Below are 16,562 nucleotides of genomic sequence, written 5' to 3' on the forward strand. Positions count from 1 at the left end.
CAGTGCAGTACAGCATGGTATTATAGTGAAGCAAAGGATAAGATCTGGGGCTTCAGACTTAGGTTACAGACTTTCTCATTTACTGTCTTTGAATGCTTGAGCAAGTTACTTAATTTTCCAATCTTCAGCATTCTCATTTTTAAAATGGAGATAATAATACTGACTTTGCCGACCTCAAAAAGTGATAGTGAGAATTACGTGAATTTGCATATGCAAAGAGTTGTTTAAGTAATACAATGATGCAGTGCGTGCGTACTCAGTCATGTCCAACTCTTTGCGACCCCAGTAGGCTCCTTTGTCCATGGGATTTTTCAGGCAGGAATACTGGAGCAGGTTGTCATTTCCTACTCCAGGAGATCTTCCCGACTCAGGGAATGAACCCTGGTCTTCTGCATCTCCTGAAGTGGTAGGCAGATTCTTTACCACTGAGCCACCTCGGAAGCCCATAATGATGTGGAAATATTTATTAATGTAATTACTGGTATAGCTAAAAGCTTTCAAGGTATGGAAAGGAAATAAATTAGTGTCTTCTTCAATCATATCTTATTATAGTATGGATAATTACACCTTACATATTCAGAGTGAATTATAGTTTTAAAGTTTGTTAAATGTTGATTATTTAACTACAGTATTACAGTATTTTATAATGGAGGCTTCATAGCGTAGTAGTTACTAGTATCTGCTCTGAAGCCAGAATGTCTAGATTAGAGTTCAGACTCTATCACTAACTGTGTGGTCCTGGACAAGACATTCAATTTCTCATTGGTTAAATGTGGATAGCATTACTATCTACTCGCTGCTGTTGTGTCTGACTCTTTTGCAACCCCTGAGCTATAGCCCACCAGGCTCCTCTGTTCGTGGCATTTCTTGGGCAAGAATACTTGAGTGGTTGCCACTTCTTTCACCAGGGGATCTTCCTGACTTAGGGATAGAACCCATGTCTCCTGCACTGGCAGGTCCTTTACCATTGAGCCACCAGGGAAACCCACTATCTACTTAGAAGAGTGATAATCAAATTGCTAAGAGTTTATGACTCTAATAATGTACTAGGTAATGTTTTAATAGATTTTTTTCCTATTAACTCACTAAATCATTCTCAAATTATTCTCCCTGTTTTACAGATGAAGATGCTGAGGTACTGAGACATAAGATTACAGAGCTAATAAAGAGCAGAGCCAGGATCAGACCCAGAAATTTAACTGAGAATCTGTGTTTTTAACCATTAGTTTTTGCTGGCCTAATGTAAATATTCAGTATATGTCAGTAATTACTTTCTATTACTATCATTTAAAGACTATGAGATCATGACACAAAGTCTGTGCCAAATCTAAAGCCACAGAGTCTAGTGGAAGAGTCCACTAAAAGCCACTGGGCTCTCACCACATACAGCTTTTTTTTTTTTTTAATATGTCTAAAAAAAAACAAAACAAAGATGTGACGAACAAGTCAGATGAATGCTTTTATCAATAAAAGAAAGAGAATAAGCTATAATCCTACAGGAGAGAGTTCTGAATACCAGAGCTCTAAATACTGAATAAGCCTGTCCTTAACGTTGGGTCAATTTTTTCTTGATAGACTATAATCCTCCATGGGTGCCTGGACCGCTCTGCACCATTCATCATTTTATCTACAATAACCAGCATGATGTTTGGCACATAGCAGAATTGATTGAATAAATGTACGAGGTCACTAAAGGTTTAGGAATACAGAGTTGCATTTTCAGTTTATCCTTTTAAGATTAAGCAGAAATGAACACCATGAGTTAGAGAAGGGAAAAAATAAACAATGGTGAAAACTTTTGGCAAATGATTATTGTATTTTTCAGAGAGAAGAGTGAGCAGAACAGTTGTGAATGCTGATCTTGGTGACAGAGAAAGGGTCAGATGTCAAAATACACAGAAATTGTGTATATTAAGATTGAAAAAGAAGAATCAGGAGATCTGAGAGGCTGATTGTGAGTGACTGAGAAAATCTTACAACTTTAGTCAGACAAAAGTAAGATGATGCTGAGAAAAAAGGAAGCCAGGAGAAACAGTGTATTCAAACAGATTCCTGTGTAGAGAGAGGAACAAAGAGAGAAAAGTAAAAGTAGGTGAAGAATAGAGGAGGAAAATTAAGAATGCATGATTGTTTTTTATTGAGTTTAGGATTCCACTTTGGTGTAGCTTTTAAGAACTGGGGAGGAAAAAAAAAAATGTAAGAATGACCCTTGGCCTTTTCTATTGGGGCTGATCAAAAGTGAAAAGTCAACTTCCAAACTTGCCCATCTGCAAGCAAGAAAGGGTCACCAGCATAATTATGTATCTTCAATACACTCTTTCTGCCATTTTCACATGCTATAAAATCTTGATGTTATTCTGCCCCACCCTCCAGTTAGAAAACAGACCAGGGAAGAATTCCCCAGAGAGGTAACCAGATCTTCAGGGACTATACTATTACCTCCTCTTGAGTATTCCTTGCATGGGGGACTTCATTTGAAATGAAAACCAATTGGGATGAAGGCTGGGGGCAGGTGGACAGATTCTACTGTCCTCAGTGGCCTTGAGGTCAAGTCAAAAAATACACCTTTTTTTAATTTTTAAATTTTATTTATTTTAATTGGAGGCTAATTACTTTACAATATTGTAGTGGTTTTTGCCATACATTGACATGAATCAGCCATGGGTGTACATGTATTCCTCATCCTGAACCCCTCTCCCCACTCCCTCCCATCCCATCCCTCTGGGTCATCCCAGTGCACCAGCCTGAGCACCCTGTCTCATGCATCAAACCTGGACGGGCGATCTGTTTCACATATGATAATATACATGTTTCAATGCTATTCTCTCAGATCATCCCACCCTCGCCTTCTCCCACAGAGTCCAAAAGACTGTTCTATAAAGAAAGGTTAATCTAAGGATTTAGGGAAGGAGCAGACTTCCCAAGCTTGCTGGTAAAATGTCAACAGCAAGGTTAGATCCAAAGATTTAGACTGAAAAAATGACTTTTGCATTAGATACTGATTCTGTGGTAAAAGAGACAAACAGTAGACCTAGGTTTTTAGGGAGTTCTATTATTCAAAACCAAGAAAAGATAGGCAAAAAACAAAACCAAAACTTGCTTCCAGTTATGATAAAGTAACCCTCAAGTTTATCCTCCCATACAAATATGAAGTGACTGCTAAATCAGGATGGCATCCTCCTCCCGTGCCCCTTTCAGGTGCCACAGAGGGCAATGGGGAAGATCCTTCTAGCGGGCAGGATCCAGGTAGGCAGATGGGCTGACCAAGAAAGCCACTTCCAGGAAAGCAAGGTTTACTGGCCCTGACAAGTGGGCATGATATATGTTCTCAAGTAGGGACTAGCATAGTTCCTCTTTACTAAATGGTGATTTTTATTTTGACAAAGCTGTTTTTTCTTCGAATATATATAGATTGCGCCTGGATTGGTTAGAATCATCATTTACCTTTTAAGTCCCCAGGATTATGAGGAGCACATTTGGGCTTGATAGAGAAAAGTAAATAACACCCAGAGAACTGTCCTGAGGATTGAGAACATTGGTGCCACCAAATGCCTAGGAACACAATGACTGGGTATGATTTGGGGCACGCTGTCACTGGGGAGGGGTGGCCACAGGTGGGAGTGATAGATTATCCTGAGCAGACAGAAGTTTTGTGTGCTCTGAACAGCTAAGCACTACCCTGTTCTTCGTTTCTCATCTTCAAAAAACAGGCTCTACCTTCTTACCCGAAAAGCTGGGAAAATATCTCCAACCGGGTTAATCATAGTAATCAGCTACTCTACTCTCATTAAAGTCCTTCACTTGAACTGGGGAGATAGACTTTTTTCCTCTTTGGTCCCTAAGCTGGAATGAAGTGTGTTCATAGCAGCTAGCAATCACTGACTGATTCCTTACTTACCCCAGCCCACCCTCCCACTCCCACTCAAAGCTAGCTGTGCTAGGATGAAGAAAAGCGGAGGCAGAGGAAAGCAGAGATGCAAGATGGAGACACGGTTCTGTCACGTTTAAGTCTGGTGTACCACTAACATGCCTGTCCGAGTGAACCAACAAATATCACTTTTGACTTAAGAAAACTCAAGTTATATTCTGGTTTCTATCACTGACAGTCTTGACAATTACTACATGCAAAACTAAAATTGTCACTTTTAAAATAACTTCCTAAGCATTTTTTTCTGTCAAGTAAATTTAAAGGAAAAATAACTTTATACCTTATTTTTAAATGCTAAATTATCTAAGAAGTCTAAATATCTTTATCTAAAATCAAGGGATGGTTCATGAAAATATATGTTGACATTCTATTTCAGAGGAATAAAGATGACCCAAAATCATTTTATTCTTGATTAAAAGATATAAGGATTTCTCAAAAAGCCAAGCTAAAACACATCAAGAGTAAAAGAACACTGAACAGAATTTAATCTTTCTGTGAGGATTAGAAAGCCTTCCGTGTTTTGCAGTGCTTGGTTTTTAATCAAACAAAGGAAGACAGGTTACTTTTTTCCTATGGAAAAAAACTGTTAATGTATATTTCATATTGTGAAACATCATGAAAAGTTACTAGAAATGAATACCCAATGAAACATTTTTAAAAAAGAACAACATTTCCCTATATTTCATTTAATTTATGCCATTTTTAATGCTCCATTTTTATGGCTCATATTTTAAAACATTATTGGATGAGTTTATACATAAAAGCCAAATACTATATAGTGTTTTAACTAATCCTACACTTTATGAACATTTTAAGAGTCAAGTGAGAGATTCAAACAATATTAGTTAATCACTTAATATAGAAACTGAGTATCTACTGTCGTAGGCACTAAATGACATATAGAGAAGCTGAAGACACTGATTCAGAGTCTTTGATTATTCAACAATCAGTATTTCTTGGAGACCTATGTGCCAGTAACTGTAACTCTGAAGTGATGAAGGAAACAGGGAAAGTCCCTATATTTTTAAGAGGGGGAAGAAAAAGGCATTAACGAATACAGTATTTGGACTATTTTCGGGTCAAGATTTAAAAACAATACAGGCGAGCAAGATGGAGAATCATAGGGATGCATAAAGCCACATTAGATGATTTGGGTAAAAGTTGGCATTCCAGGTAGAGCAAACTGTAAGCAGGAACTCGGGAGGAGGAGTGATCATGATACACTTAAAAACAGAAGGCCTTTGTCATTGGTGCTTCATGACAGGGCAAGAAGAGTGCAAAAGGAAATGAGAGGAGAAGGAAGCAGTCACTTCTCTGGGAGCTGAAACCTGTGGGAGTTTGGTTTTTTTTATAGGGGTAATGGGGCTTCCCTGGCAGCTCAGTGGTAAAGAATTCACCTGCCATGCAAGAGACCCAGTTCCATCCCTGGGTGGGGAAGATCCCTTGGAGAAGGGCATGGCTACCCACTGCAGTATTCTTGCCCAGAGAATCCCACGTAGCCTGGCGGACTACAGTCCATGAGGTTGCAGAGTAGGACACAACTGGAATGACTGAGCAGACATGCATGCGTGCCTATGGGAGGTTCCAGGGCCACTGAAAAGCCTAAGGGACAGTAAGAAATGATCTGGTTTACCTTTTTAAAAGATGCTGGCTACTTTATAGGGAACAGAATGAGGGGGCTGCAGGGTAAAAGCAAAGAGTCCAGTTTAGTTGAAATAAGGTGACTTGTGTAATATTCATGGAAATGGCCAGACGTGGAAATCTGACCTAGATGCGTCAATGGTTATACTCAGGAGGTGAGAAAAAATAAGAAATTAAGGATGATCCCTAGACTATTGGCTTGAGCCACTGAATGGAACATAGATGTGTCACTGAGATGGGACAAAGCCTAGTGCAATTATAAGTCAGGAACTGTTAAGATGTTCGACCTTAATACATTACATATAAAGTGTTTGGAAAACTATCAGCAATGACATCAATTGTGACACTGGATACATGCGTATAGAATTCACTAAAGAAGTTAGTTAAGGCTATGGTTTTTCCAGTGGTCATGTATGGATGTGAGAGTTGGACTATAAAGAAAGATGAGTACCGAAGAATTGATGCTTTTGAACTATGGTGTTGAAGAAGACTCTTGAGAGTCCCTTGGACTGCAAGGAGATCCAACCAGTCCATCCTAAAGGAGATCAGTCCTGGGTGTTCATTGGTAGGACTGATTTTGAAGCTGAAACTCCAATACTTTGGCCACCTGATGCAAAGAGCTGACTCATTTGAAAAGACCCTGACACTGGGAAAGATTGAGGGCAGGAGGAGAAGGGGACGACAGAGGATGAGATGGTTGGATGGCATCACCAACTCAATGGACATGGGTTTGGGTGGACTCCGGGAGTTGGTGATGGACAGGGAGACCTGGTGTGCTGTGGTTCACGGGGTCACAAAGCATTGGACACGACTGAGCGACTGAACTGAACTGAACTGAACTGAAAGAAGTTAGGGTTGAAAGTGAATATTTCAGAGACTTCAACATTAATGGTGTTTAAAAGTCACTTGGCTTAGTGACTTTCCAAACAGAATAGAATAAAACAAGACAAAATGAAAGAGATGAAGATTGACTTAGAGTCACACTAAAATGTGGTGTCACAAACGGCAAGAGAGGCAAATGTTCCATAAAGAAAGGAGAAATTTATGGGGATGGATGCTTCTGAGAGCTGATGTAAGAAAACAGAAACCTGTGCACAGGATTTGGCAATACAGATGCCACTGGTAACTTTTACAAGAGAAGCGTCAGTGAAGCAGGGAGGACAGATGGTCAGACTAGAGTAGACTGAATAAAGAGGACATGAAGGAGTTAGGGAAGTGGTACACAAAGCCTTCTAATAGTTTCGGTGGGCTTGCTGAAAGAGAAATGAGGCAGTAAATGACGGGCTGTGGGAGGGCAGGTGAGAGTTTGTTCTTTTTTTTTTTTTAATGGGCTATATATTACATATGTTTTTATACTGGTGGAAGTGATATGGAAAAGAGGAGGAAACTGTTGAAAAGCCAAGAGGTGATGACAAATCTACCACATAAGCAGAGAACGTAAACTGTGCAAGGAGCAGAGGCATTGTTTCCAGTCTAACAAGGTGGAAAGGCAGAGCAGACAGAAAACAGGAATGGATGTGGTTGAGTTTACAGATTTGGTGTGGAAACGGTGAAATTATCTTCCATGGTGTTTAGATTTTCTTTACCATATAACAGATGAGGTCTCCTACTGACAGTTAAGAGAAGGAGAGACAGAGGTTTAGAAGGATGAGAGGGGGATGAAGGTATTGACCTAGACATCTAAGAAAACGGGAACAAAAATTTACCAAGGGGTTATGGTAAGATTACTAGGCTAGAAAGGCAAAAATATTTAATCAGGATATGTTTTTGTAAAATGAAATTAGTAAAAGGACAGTATAATTTTGAAAATTAGAACAAAGAAGAGAGCTGACCATAAAACAGGTTTTATAGATTACTTCAAAGTTGAAACTCATATTATCAAGATTTTTTTTGTTGCTTTGGTCACTAAACTTCGATGCATTCCATAAAAGGGCATTCTTATATCTAATTGTGTTGTTGAGAGAACACTTTTAAATTGCAGTTTTACATAGTTTTGACATTCATTTTGACTAATGCATGTAGCTTAAAATTACAATGTGTAAACATTCAATTTCTATTAAACATTAATGTTCTAAAGCATATAAAATGCCAACTATAATAATTTATGAATCAGATTTTGTGTTGTTTCTCCCTGAAAAAGACTTCATAAGTTAAAAAAAAAACAGGACATTTACTCTACAGAAAGAAAAAAAATTGTGCTAAATGGCTTCACCTGTCATCCTTCAAAGCTTTTAAATTAAAGAATCACAATTTCGGTCAAATTATTTTTTATATAATTCATTTCCTTATGGAATAAATAAAATGATTTTATTAAGCATTTTTTTCAAGCTGAATGACAAGGAAGTCTGCACTTCAAAAATTAAGGTGAAGAACAATATAAAACTTCCAAGTTTCATCTTTTGCTGTCTCATCAAATTTCCAAACATGTGCAGTCTATGCTTACATCACAGGCTGGAAATACTGTTTTGGTATTCTGTAATCATACTGTGAACTACAATGGAAATTTAGTCAACAGCCCAGTTTCAAGACAACCTAAAGTTTTTAGTAGGGAAAAACTGGCAAAGTGCAAAGTGACAAAGGGTAACAGTGTAAATTACAAGCAGTCAAGTTAGGTTTTCTCAAACAGTTTAGCAAAATCTTTCCTAACACTATGAGGATTATACTACATTGAGGAGGAAAAATAACATGGGACATGTGATTTTCAAAGGCATTTAAACTAAAAAAAATGTTCATTAAATATTAATTAATCGTACAATATTCAAATTGTAAATGTTCTTTATGCCATTATATGAATATAGTGAAAATGAGATTGGTACAACTTTCCTGAAATGTACACATTGAGAGAAGAACATTAAGAGTAAAACTCACAAGCTCTTCAAAATTTTATATAGTTATTGCTAACTTAATGGTTGCAAATGAGAATAGTACTCTTAAAATTCTCCTTTATATTGTTTTAAAATTTAGTGTTTTCTTTCTTTGCTTATTTTAGGATATACACATATCTCACTTATACAACTATTTCTAATATGGAAAAGCCATGTTCAAAGTTACAAAATGTGCACATAGTTTTCATAGATACTCATGTACCCCAGTGTTCATCGCAGCACAGTTTATAATAGCCAGGACATGGAAGCAACCTAGATGTCCATCAGCAGACGAATGGATAAGAAAGCTGTGGTACATATACACAATGGAGTATTACTCAGCCATTAAAAAGAATACATTTGAATCAGTGCTAATGAGGTGGATGAAACTGGAGTCTATTATACAGAGTGAAGTAAGCCAGAAAGAAAAGCACCAGTAGAGTATACTAATGCATATATATGGAATTTAGAAAGATGGTAACCCTATATGTGAGATTGCAAAAGAGACACAGATGTATAGAACAGTCTTTTGGACTCTGTGGGAGAAGACGAGGGTGGGATGATCTGAGAGAATAGCATTGAAACATATATATTATCATATGTGAAACAGAGAGCCAGTCCAGGTTCCATGCATGAGACAGGGTGCTCAGGGCTGGTGCACTGGGATGACCCTGAGGGATGGGATGGGAAGGGAAGAAGAAGGGGTGTTCACATGTAAACCCATGGCTGATTCATGTCAATGTATGGCAAAAACCACTACAATATTTTAATCAGCCTCCAATTAAAATAAAGCAATATGAGCAAAAAAAAAGATAGAAGAAAAAAAAAAAAGAAAATCAGAGATGTTTTCCACTAGAACAAGTAATAAACCACCACTGTAGACTACTCAGGAACTACAGTAACTGCTGTTTTTTCCCTCTTCTTTTGATCACTTCTTACTAGTTTTTGGGCTTCTCTTGTGGCTCAGCTGGTAAAGAACCCACCTGCAATGCAGGAGACCTAGGTTCGATCCCTGGGTTGGGAAGATCCCCTGGAGAAGGGAAAGGCAACCCATTCTAGTATTCTGGCCTGGAGAATTACACAGACTGTACAGTACAAGGGGTCGCAAACAGTCGGACATGTCTGACTGACTTTCACTTTCACTTTTGTAGTTTTTAATCTAATTTCCATCCCCTTTGTATCTAGAAACTGATCTACCGTTGGTCACCAGTTACAAAAATATTAGATACTTTTCAGCCCAAACCTTTACCAGAACTCTTTGCAGCACTGAGATGGTTAACCACCTCCAGCTTCCTGACTGAAACCCTCCTCATGTGGGCTCTTGAGATACAACCTTTTATCCTTATTGTTCCTATTTTTGCTATTCCTTCTCAGGCTCTTCTGCCCCAAGCGTCCTTTACATGTTAACATCCCCAGGTTGTACTCATGGTCCTCTTTTAGCATTGTTTCATGCACATCCCTTAGACATCATATTCATAATGATTTCAGATAATACCTATATGTAGAGACTTCAGAAACGCCTCCAATCAGTGTTTTTCTCCTGAGTATAAGAACAGCATATCCAACTACCTTAAAGAACCTGCATTCAACTTGCCCAAAATCAAACTTAAACTTCTCCACCCGGAATTTGCATTCTCTCTCCATTAAATATGCTTATACTCTATGCTTTTGTCCCAAGTTAGAAAACGAGATTTTCTTTCTACATTTCTCTCACTGCTTACATCCAACTATTTCCAAATACGCTCTAGTCCACAGGTTTTCAAATTTGCCTGAGCACTGAAATCATCTGGAGAGTTAGAAACATAACTCCTACATTTGTATGTAGTTAGGCCCAGACATTAGTGTTTCCTCAAGGATCTCCAGGTAATTCTCAACTGCAGGAAAGTTTGAGAAGTATTGCTCTAATTTACTCCTCAAATATCTCTTCTAGGTGTCTCTGACTCTTTCATCATAACTGTTTTAGTTAAGATGTTCATGCTTGCTCCCCTGGATTACTGAAATAGATTCGTATTAGTCTTCCCATCTCTAATATCAGCCTAAGCCATCTGCCAGATCTATCTAAAGAGACAAACCTAATCGTATCACACTTCTGCTTCAAATCTGACTTCAAGATAAAAATCCAACTCTTTAATATGCTATACAAGACCACAATGCAACATTTGCTCCAACCACAAAGAATTAAATACTTTGTTTCCTGAATATCACATGTATTCTGCATTCTCTTGACCATATGTCTACTCTTTTTGTCTGAATGAATAAGGAATGGTCCCTGTGCTCTAGGAGCATATGGTATAATAAAGCAGACATATGTAAATTGATACAAAAATAATTATAGTATATGAAACAGTGTACAGTGAGAGCAGAAAGGCAAGTGTGATTATTTGTACCTGTGTGAATCAGGGAAGGTCTCATGGAACAGTAACTCTTAATTGATTCTGAAATCATACGTGAGTATTTATTGGAAACCGATTAGAATAAAACAGTCAAGAGTACTCAGTGGTACTAAGCAGCAGAAACAAAGGCAAGGGGTGTTGCCTTTAAGAAATATGCTCTGTTTGGCAACCCACTCCAGTACTCTTGCCTGGAAAATCCCATGGGGGGAGGAGCCTGGTAGGCTGCAGTCCATGGAGTCGCGAAGAATCAGACACAACTGAGTGACTTCCCTTTCATTTTTCACTTTCATGCGTTGGAAAAGGAAATGGCAACCCACTCCAGTGTCCTTGCCTGGAGAATCCCAGGGATGGGGGAGCCTGGTGGGCTGCCGTCTATGGGGTCGCACAGAGTCGGACATGACTGAAGCGACTTAGCAGCAGCAGCAGCAAGTAATCTCGAGGAGTGCAGTTAGCTTTGGGGGAAATGAATGGCTTCACTTCATGGGCAATGGAGCTGCATACATAGGTAGAAATCAGGTTTATTCAAGCAAGGGGCTAAAACAATGGTTTCTAACCAGGTGATTATTTGGCTTTGAATTTTAGATTATTCAGCCTAGCAAATCCCTGCTCTTCTTTTGGACATTACCTCTCCTAGGAAGGCTTACCTGTTCACCCTTCCATCTCTTTGTCAAGCACCCCTCTTCTGACATCCCACAGCATCCTTTGCATTTCTTTATCATAACATTTGTTATATTGTATTAAATTGGTGTTTCTATGTTTTTCATAAGATGACCAAAGTTTAGTGGGTGAGAGCCCATATTTTTCATCACTGTATTGCTAGCATCTAGTTGCTGTTGTTTTTCAGTCAGTAAGCCATGTCCAACTTTTTGCAAACCCACGGACTACAGTACACCAGATTCCTCTGTCCTTCACTATCTCCCAGAGCTTGCTCAAATTTATCTCCATCGAGTTGGTGATGCTGTCCAATAATCTCATCCTTTGCCACCTCGTTCTCCTTTGCCTTCAACCTTTTGCAGCATCGGGGTCTTTTCCAGTGAAAATACTAGCATCTAGTATTGTACCTTATATTCCATTTGGATTAAAAAAATATTTGCCTCAAAGGAATACTGAAATAGGTGACTGAGAAAAGAGATTGAAAGTAACACACTTTGCAACTAATCCAAGTAGTTAAATAATGCATTGCATTACATTTACAACATATAAATATAGGTAAATTTTTATAGTCTACAGAGACAATAAGAACAGATAGATGGTTCAAAGTAAGAGTATTCAAGAACCTCTCATATTTAATAAAATATACTTTATATCAAAGAATAAAAATCATTTATTTATATTTTACACTTAATACACATTTTCACATCTATTATCTAATTTCTTTAACATAATAATTTTGAATGTAGAAAACCTTATATTGAGAATAATGAGCACAGATAATTTATTTTACCAGGGTCAAATAAATCAATAGGAGAGGCAGGGATTAAGCTCTGGTCTTTTGACTTGAAGTTCCTCTTGACTACATCAAGACAATATCATATTGATTTCCCATCCTTTCAATTTACATTAGAGATTCTAGTTGATTTTGTGTTCTCAGTTCTCTTGCAGTAAATCATTTGAACAAAGGTGTCCCTTCTCTGCATTCATACCCCTCTGCAATGTAGTGTGTTAGTTGCTCAGTCATGTCTGACTCTTTGGGACCCCATGGACTGTAGCCAGGCAGGCTCCTCTATCCATGGAATTCCCCAGGCAAGCATACTAGAGTGGGTTGCCATTGCCTTCTCCAGGGGATCTTCCCAACCCAGGGATGGAACCCAGTTCTCCCACATTGCAGGCAGATTCGTTACCAGCTGAGCCACCAGGGAAGCCACTGCAATGTAAATATGCAGCTACTCTTTAAGTGGGGGATTTATTTACATGCCTTTTGAATCCTGGCTTTGTAACTTGTTTCAATCAACAGAATTTGACAGAAGTGAGGTTGTGCCAGTATCAAGCCACAACTTGAAAGAGGCCTGTCCTTTTCTGTTTACCCTCTTGAAATCCTGCCTAGTCATATTATCAAGTTAGCATGACCTGCTGAAGGATCGGAGACCATACGGAACAGGGATAAGCCATCCAGCTGAGACTACTTGGGACCAGTCAGCCCATAGCCCACCTGGAAGTTGACTATAGATGGAGTAAGACAAGCTGAGACCAGAAGAACCACAGTTTACCTCAACCCAAATCACTCACATGCATGCAGAATTGTGAATTAAGTTAATAGTTGTTTCAAGCAACTAAGTCTGGGGTGTTCTGTTATGTAGCCAAAGTTAACTGATACCATTTTTATTAAGTGTAACAATAACAACAATAGCACTTGCTGTGTACTTGCATGTGCCAAGCACATGCATTACCGCTAATCATGATGAAGTGAGACTTGTCAGTCCCGATTTGCATGTAGGAAAGAAAAAATGTATTCAAAGAAGTTAAGTAACGCTCATGATTGTATAGCCAACAAGAGTAACTATAAATCTTGAACTCTCTACCTACAATATTTTTTTCTCTGAATCATTTTTTGTATTCCTTAAATACACATTTATAGAAAAACTTGTGGGTTTATTTTATACCCAGTAGATTTTATTCAATGTGTGTCAATTTTTATTACTTTCATTCTCAGAGACTAACATTATTACTGTGTTCTTGCTCAAAGTATTAGTTCACTGTAACTCTATAAATACCATCTAAGCTAGGATAGCCAGGTAGAACTCCCTAGGAAATCATGAAATCAAAGGAAGATCTAGTGAGAAAGACCCAGTGAGATGATTCGCTGTTTCCTAACCACCTAAAAGCATTAAAGAATGAAAATAGGGTAGTACTGGCCCCTTATAATCTGGCTCCAACTCATCTTGCTGTCCCTTATCTTGACCCACCAAACTGAGTTCACTATATATACTGGCCACCAGATTGTTTTCAGGCTTCCATTCTCTTCTGTGTGTGGATTCTTCTTGTTATAGTCCTCTCCATTCCTCTGACCATATATCTTCTATTCACTCTTCAAGTTTCTAACACAGAGCACTTCTATTCTACTGCACTCAATGAGCTCAGAGACAGAACTACTGTCTTTACTGATATCTCAGTGATGAATTTACTTCTCTACTCCAGTTCCTGTCACAGTATATCACAAATGTGTGCTTATTGATATCACTGTCTTCCCTTACTCCACTCAATGGAAAAACATGTTACCTTTTATTCACCTTTATTTTCTTATCTTTTGTTTCAGCATTGCATAGCATCTAATGAATTTAACAAATGTCTGTGGAAGGAAGGATGTCCTCTTGTTACTTATTATTAATTTTAAAAAAATTCTAGTTTATTCCTATAAAGATGATAGTACTTGCTGCAATAACGGAGAAAAAGTGCGTATATAAAACTACCAAGACTACTATATATTTTTATACCTATAAGCCATTTACTACCTTCATAGCATGATTTTGACACTGGCTTTGATCTATGATGTCCAACTGGATTTAGGTTGTTCTATCACTGTTGACCCTTCACTGAAGTTGCAGTAAGTCAGCTGAAGTCATAAAATTTGAATTCCATGTACACAAAAATGTTACCTACATAAAACCTGTGTATGAGATTTGATTTTTCTTCTATTTAAAAGGTCAAGATATGTTGCTGTATTGATGTAGTTCACTCAAGGACTTAGCCTTTCGAAGGCACATAAAGGAGTTGATTTGAAATAGAAAGTTTCTATATTTCAGTTGAAAACTCTTTCTATTTAGAGGAAATAAATATTCACTTAATTAAATACCTTCATACATTAATAAGGTTAATTAATACAGTGTTAAAATGTGACATAGGAATTTGAAGGTAAAAAAGAAATTAAAAATAAAATAGTAATAAAGACACTCTCAAGAAAATTACTTGGAATGATGCACTACACGAGACAGTTTGGGCACTTCCAAACATGTAGCACTTGGGTATTACAAAGATTACTTTCTGTTAAAGACTTTAAATCTCAAATGAAAATTTTATGTAAATACTAAACATTATTGTAATTATTTTATGAGATGTAGCTCTTTTGCTCTCATTAACTATGATTGCATGTTTAATGCAAGTTCAATTAGATAATCCTGTTGTGTAAGACAGTGGTATTGTGTCTTAAGAACGGGATGGTAAGCTTCTGGAGGATGTAGGTTGTATCTTCCATCTCAGCATATATCCCTTGTGGGCTGGGACTGCTTGTTCTGTTTACTAATGTACCTGACACATATTAGGAACGCAAAAGTATTTGTTGAATACAGAGATAAGTAGAATAGTTGAAATGTAGTAAGTGAATGCTTTTAGGAAGTCAGGGACTTCTAAAAACACACAGGTTACTCTTTCCCAACTATGTGCTATTACCTCAGAGAAATGCTGTCAGTTCAGTTCAGTTCAGTCGCTCAGTCATGTCTGACTCTTTGCGACCCCATGGACTTCAGTACGCCAGGCTTTCCTGTCCATCTCCCTGAGCTTACTCAAACTCATGTCCATCGAGTTGGTGATGCCATCCAACCATCTCATCCTCTGTCCCTTCTCTTCCTGCCTTCAATCTTTCCCAGCAACAGGGTCTTTTCAAATGAGTCAGTTCTTCACATCAGGTAGCCAAAGTATTGGAGTTTCAGCTTCAGCATCAGGCCTTGCAAAGAATATTCAGGATTGATTTCCTTTAGGATTGACTGGTTGGATCTCCTTGCAGTCCAAGGGACTCTCAAGAATCTTCTTCAACAGCATCAATTCTTCAGTGCTCAGCTATAGGAATGTTTAAATCCCACTTACTATGGGATAAGCTGCCCACCCTTGGGAGACTCTGACTCTGCCTCAACCTTCCATATTCTTCTCCAGATACCCACAGGCACTCTCCCATACTTCCTTCCTGTCTCTGTTCAAATGTCATTGCCTCAGTGACACTTTAAGAATGCAAACCATCCCCTCCCAGCTCTATTTTCTTTCCCATGGCATTATATCATTTTATTTAAAATAGTTAATGTCTTTCTCACCTCAGTGGGAATGCACACTCCACTGGAGGAAGAGTTTGGATACAGAACAGTGAGGGCATATAGTGATTCTACTTACTTGTTAAATGAATAATCAAATACTAACACATTATTTAAATATCTTTTTGCATCTGCTACCTGATCTATAAAATGGGAATAATTTGATTTACCACTCTTATTTCATAGGGATTATTCCAAGAATAACATAGTATTATAGATTTGACATTAAATACTTTTCAATGAAATTCAATTATTTTTATGACTAAAAGAATAATGTCTTATTCAGATTTGCCATTTTCTACAATTTAGTTAGAGAGCAAACTATGACATTTTGAAATAGCTCAACACTTTGGTTTTAAACATCCACAGGTAAGACTTAAAAACATGCCATTGGAAAGGGTAGAAAGCATCATCTTATGCATTCCTTTGATCTTTCAGTAGTATCATATTGTGGCCATATTTGTAGATTAACGTAGTTTAAAAAAAGGGGGCAGATCCACAGAATCAAATTGTATAGATCAATTCACATTTTGTAGATATTTAAAAATTATTTAGATTTCACTAAAATACTAGGAAATCAACTAATAGCTAGGATACCATTTATTAAATTTTATATTTTTTTGGCTTAAATTGCTTTATCAGAATTGAGATTACAATCTTTTTCCTACTCAGAAACAATTCTAAGGACTTAGATCTTCAGACATGTATATTTTCTTATTTG

The 16,562-nt window shown here is 37.8% G+C and overlaps 1 protein-coding gene across 1 annotated transcript in view; it reads right to left on the reverse strand.

The window, feature by feature from the left end:
- The window catches only part of DPYD (dihydropyrimidine dehydrogenase), a 930,457-nt gene that overhangs the window by 330,938 nt on the left and 582,957 nt on the right, over positions 1 to 16,562 (reverse strand). The gene's annotated exons all lie outside the window — the stretch shown is intronic.

This window comes from Ovis aries, chromosome 1 (genome assembly GCF_016772045.2).
Source record: "Ovis aries strain OAR_USU_Benz2616 breed Rambouillet chromosome 1, ARS-UI_Ramb_v3.0, whole genome shotgun sequence".
Taxonomy (NCBI): domain Eukaryota; kingdom Metazoa; phylum Chordata; class Mammalia; order Artiodactyla; family Bovidae; genus Ovis; species Ovis aries.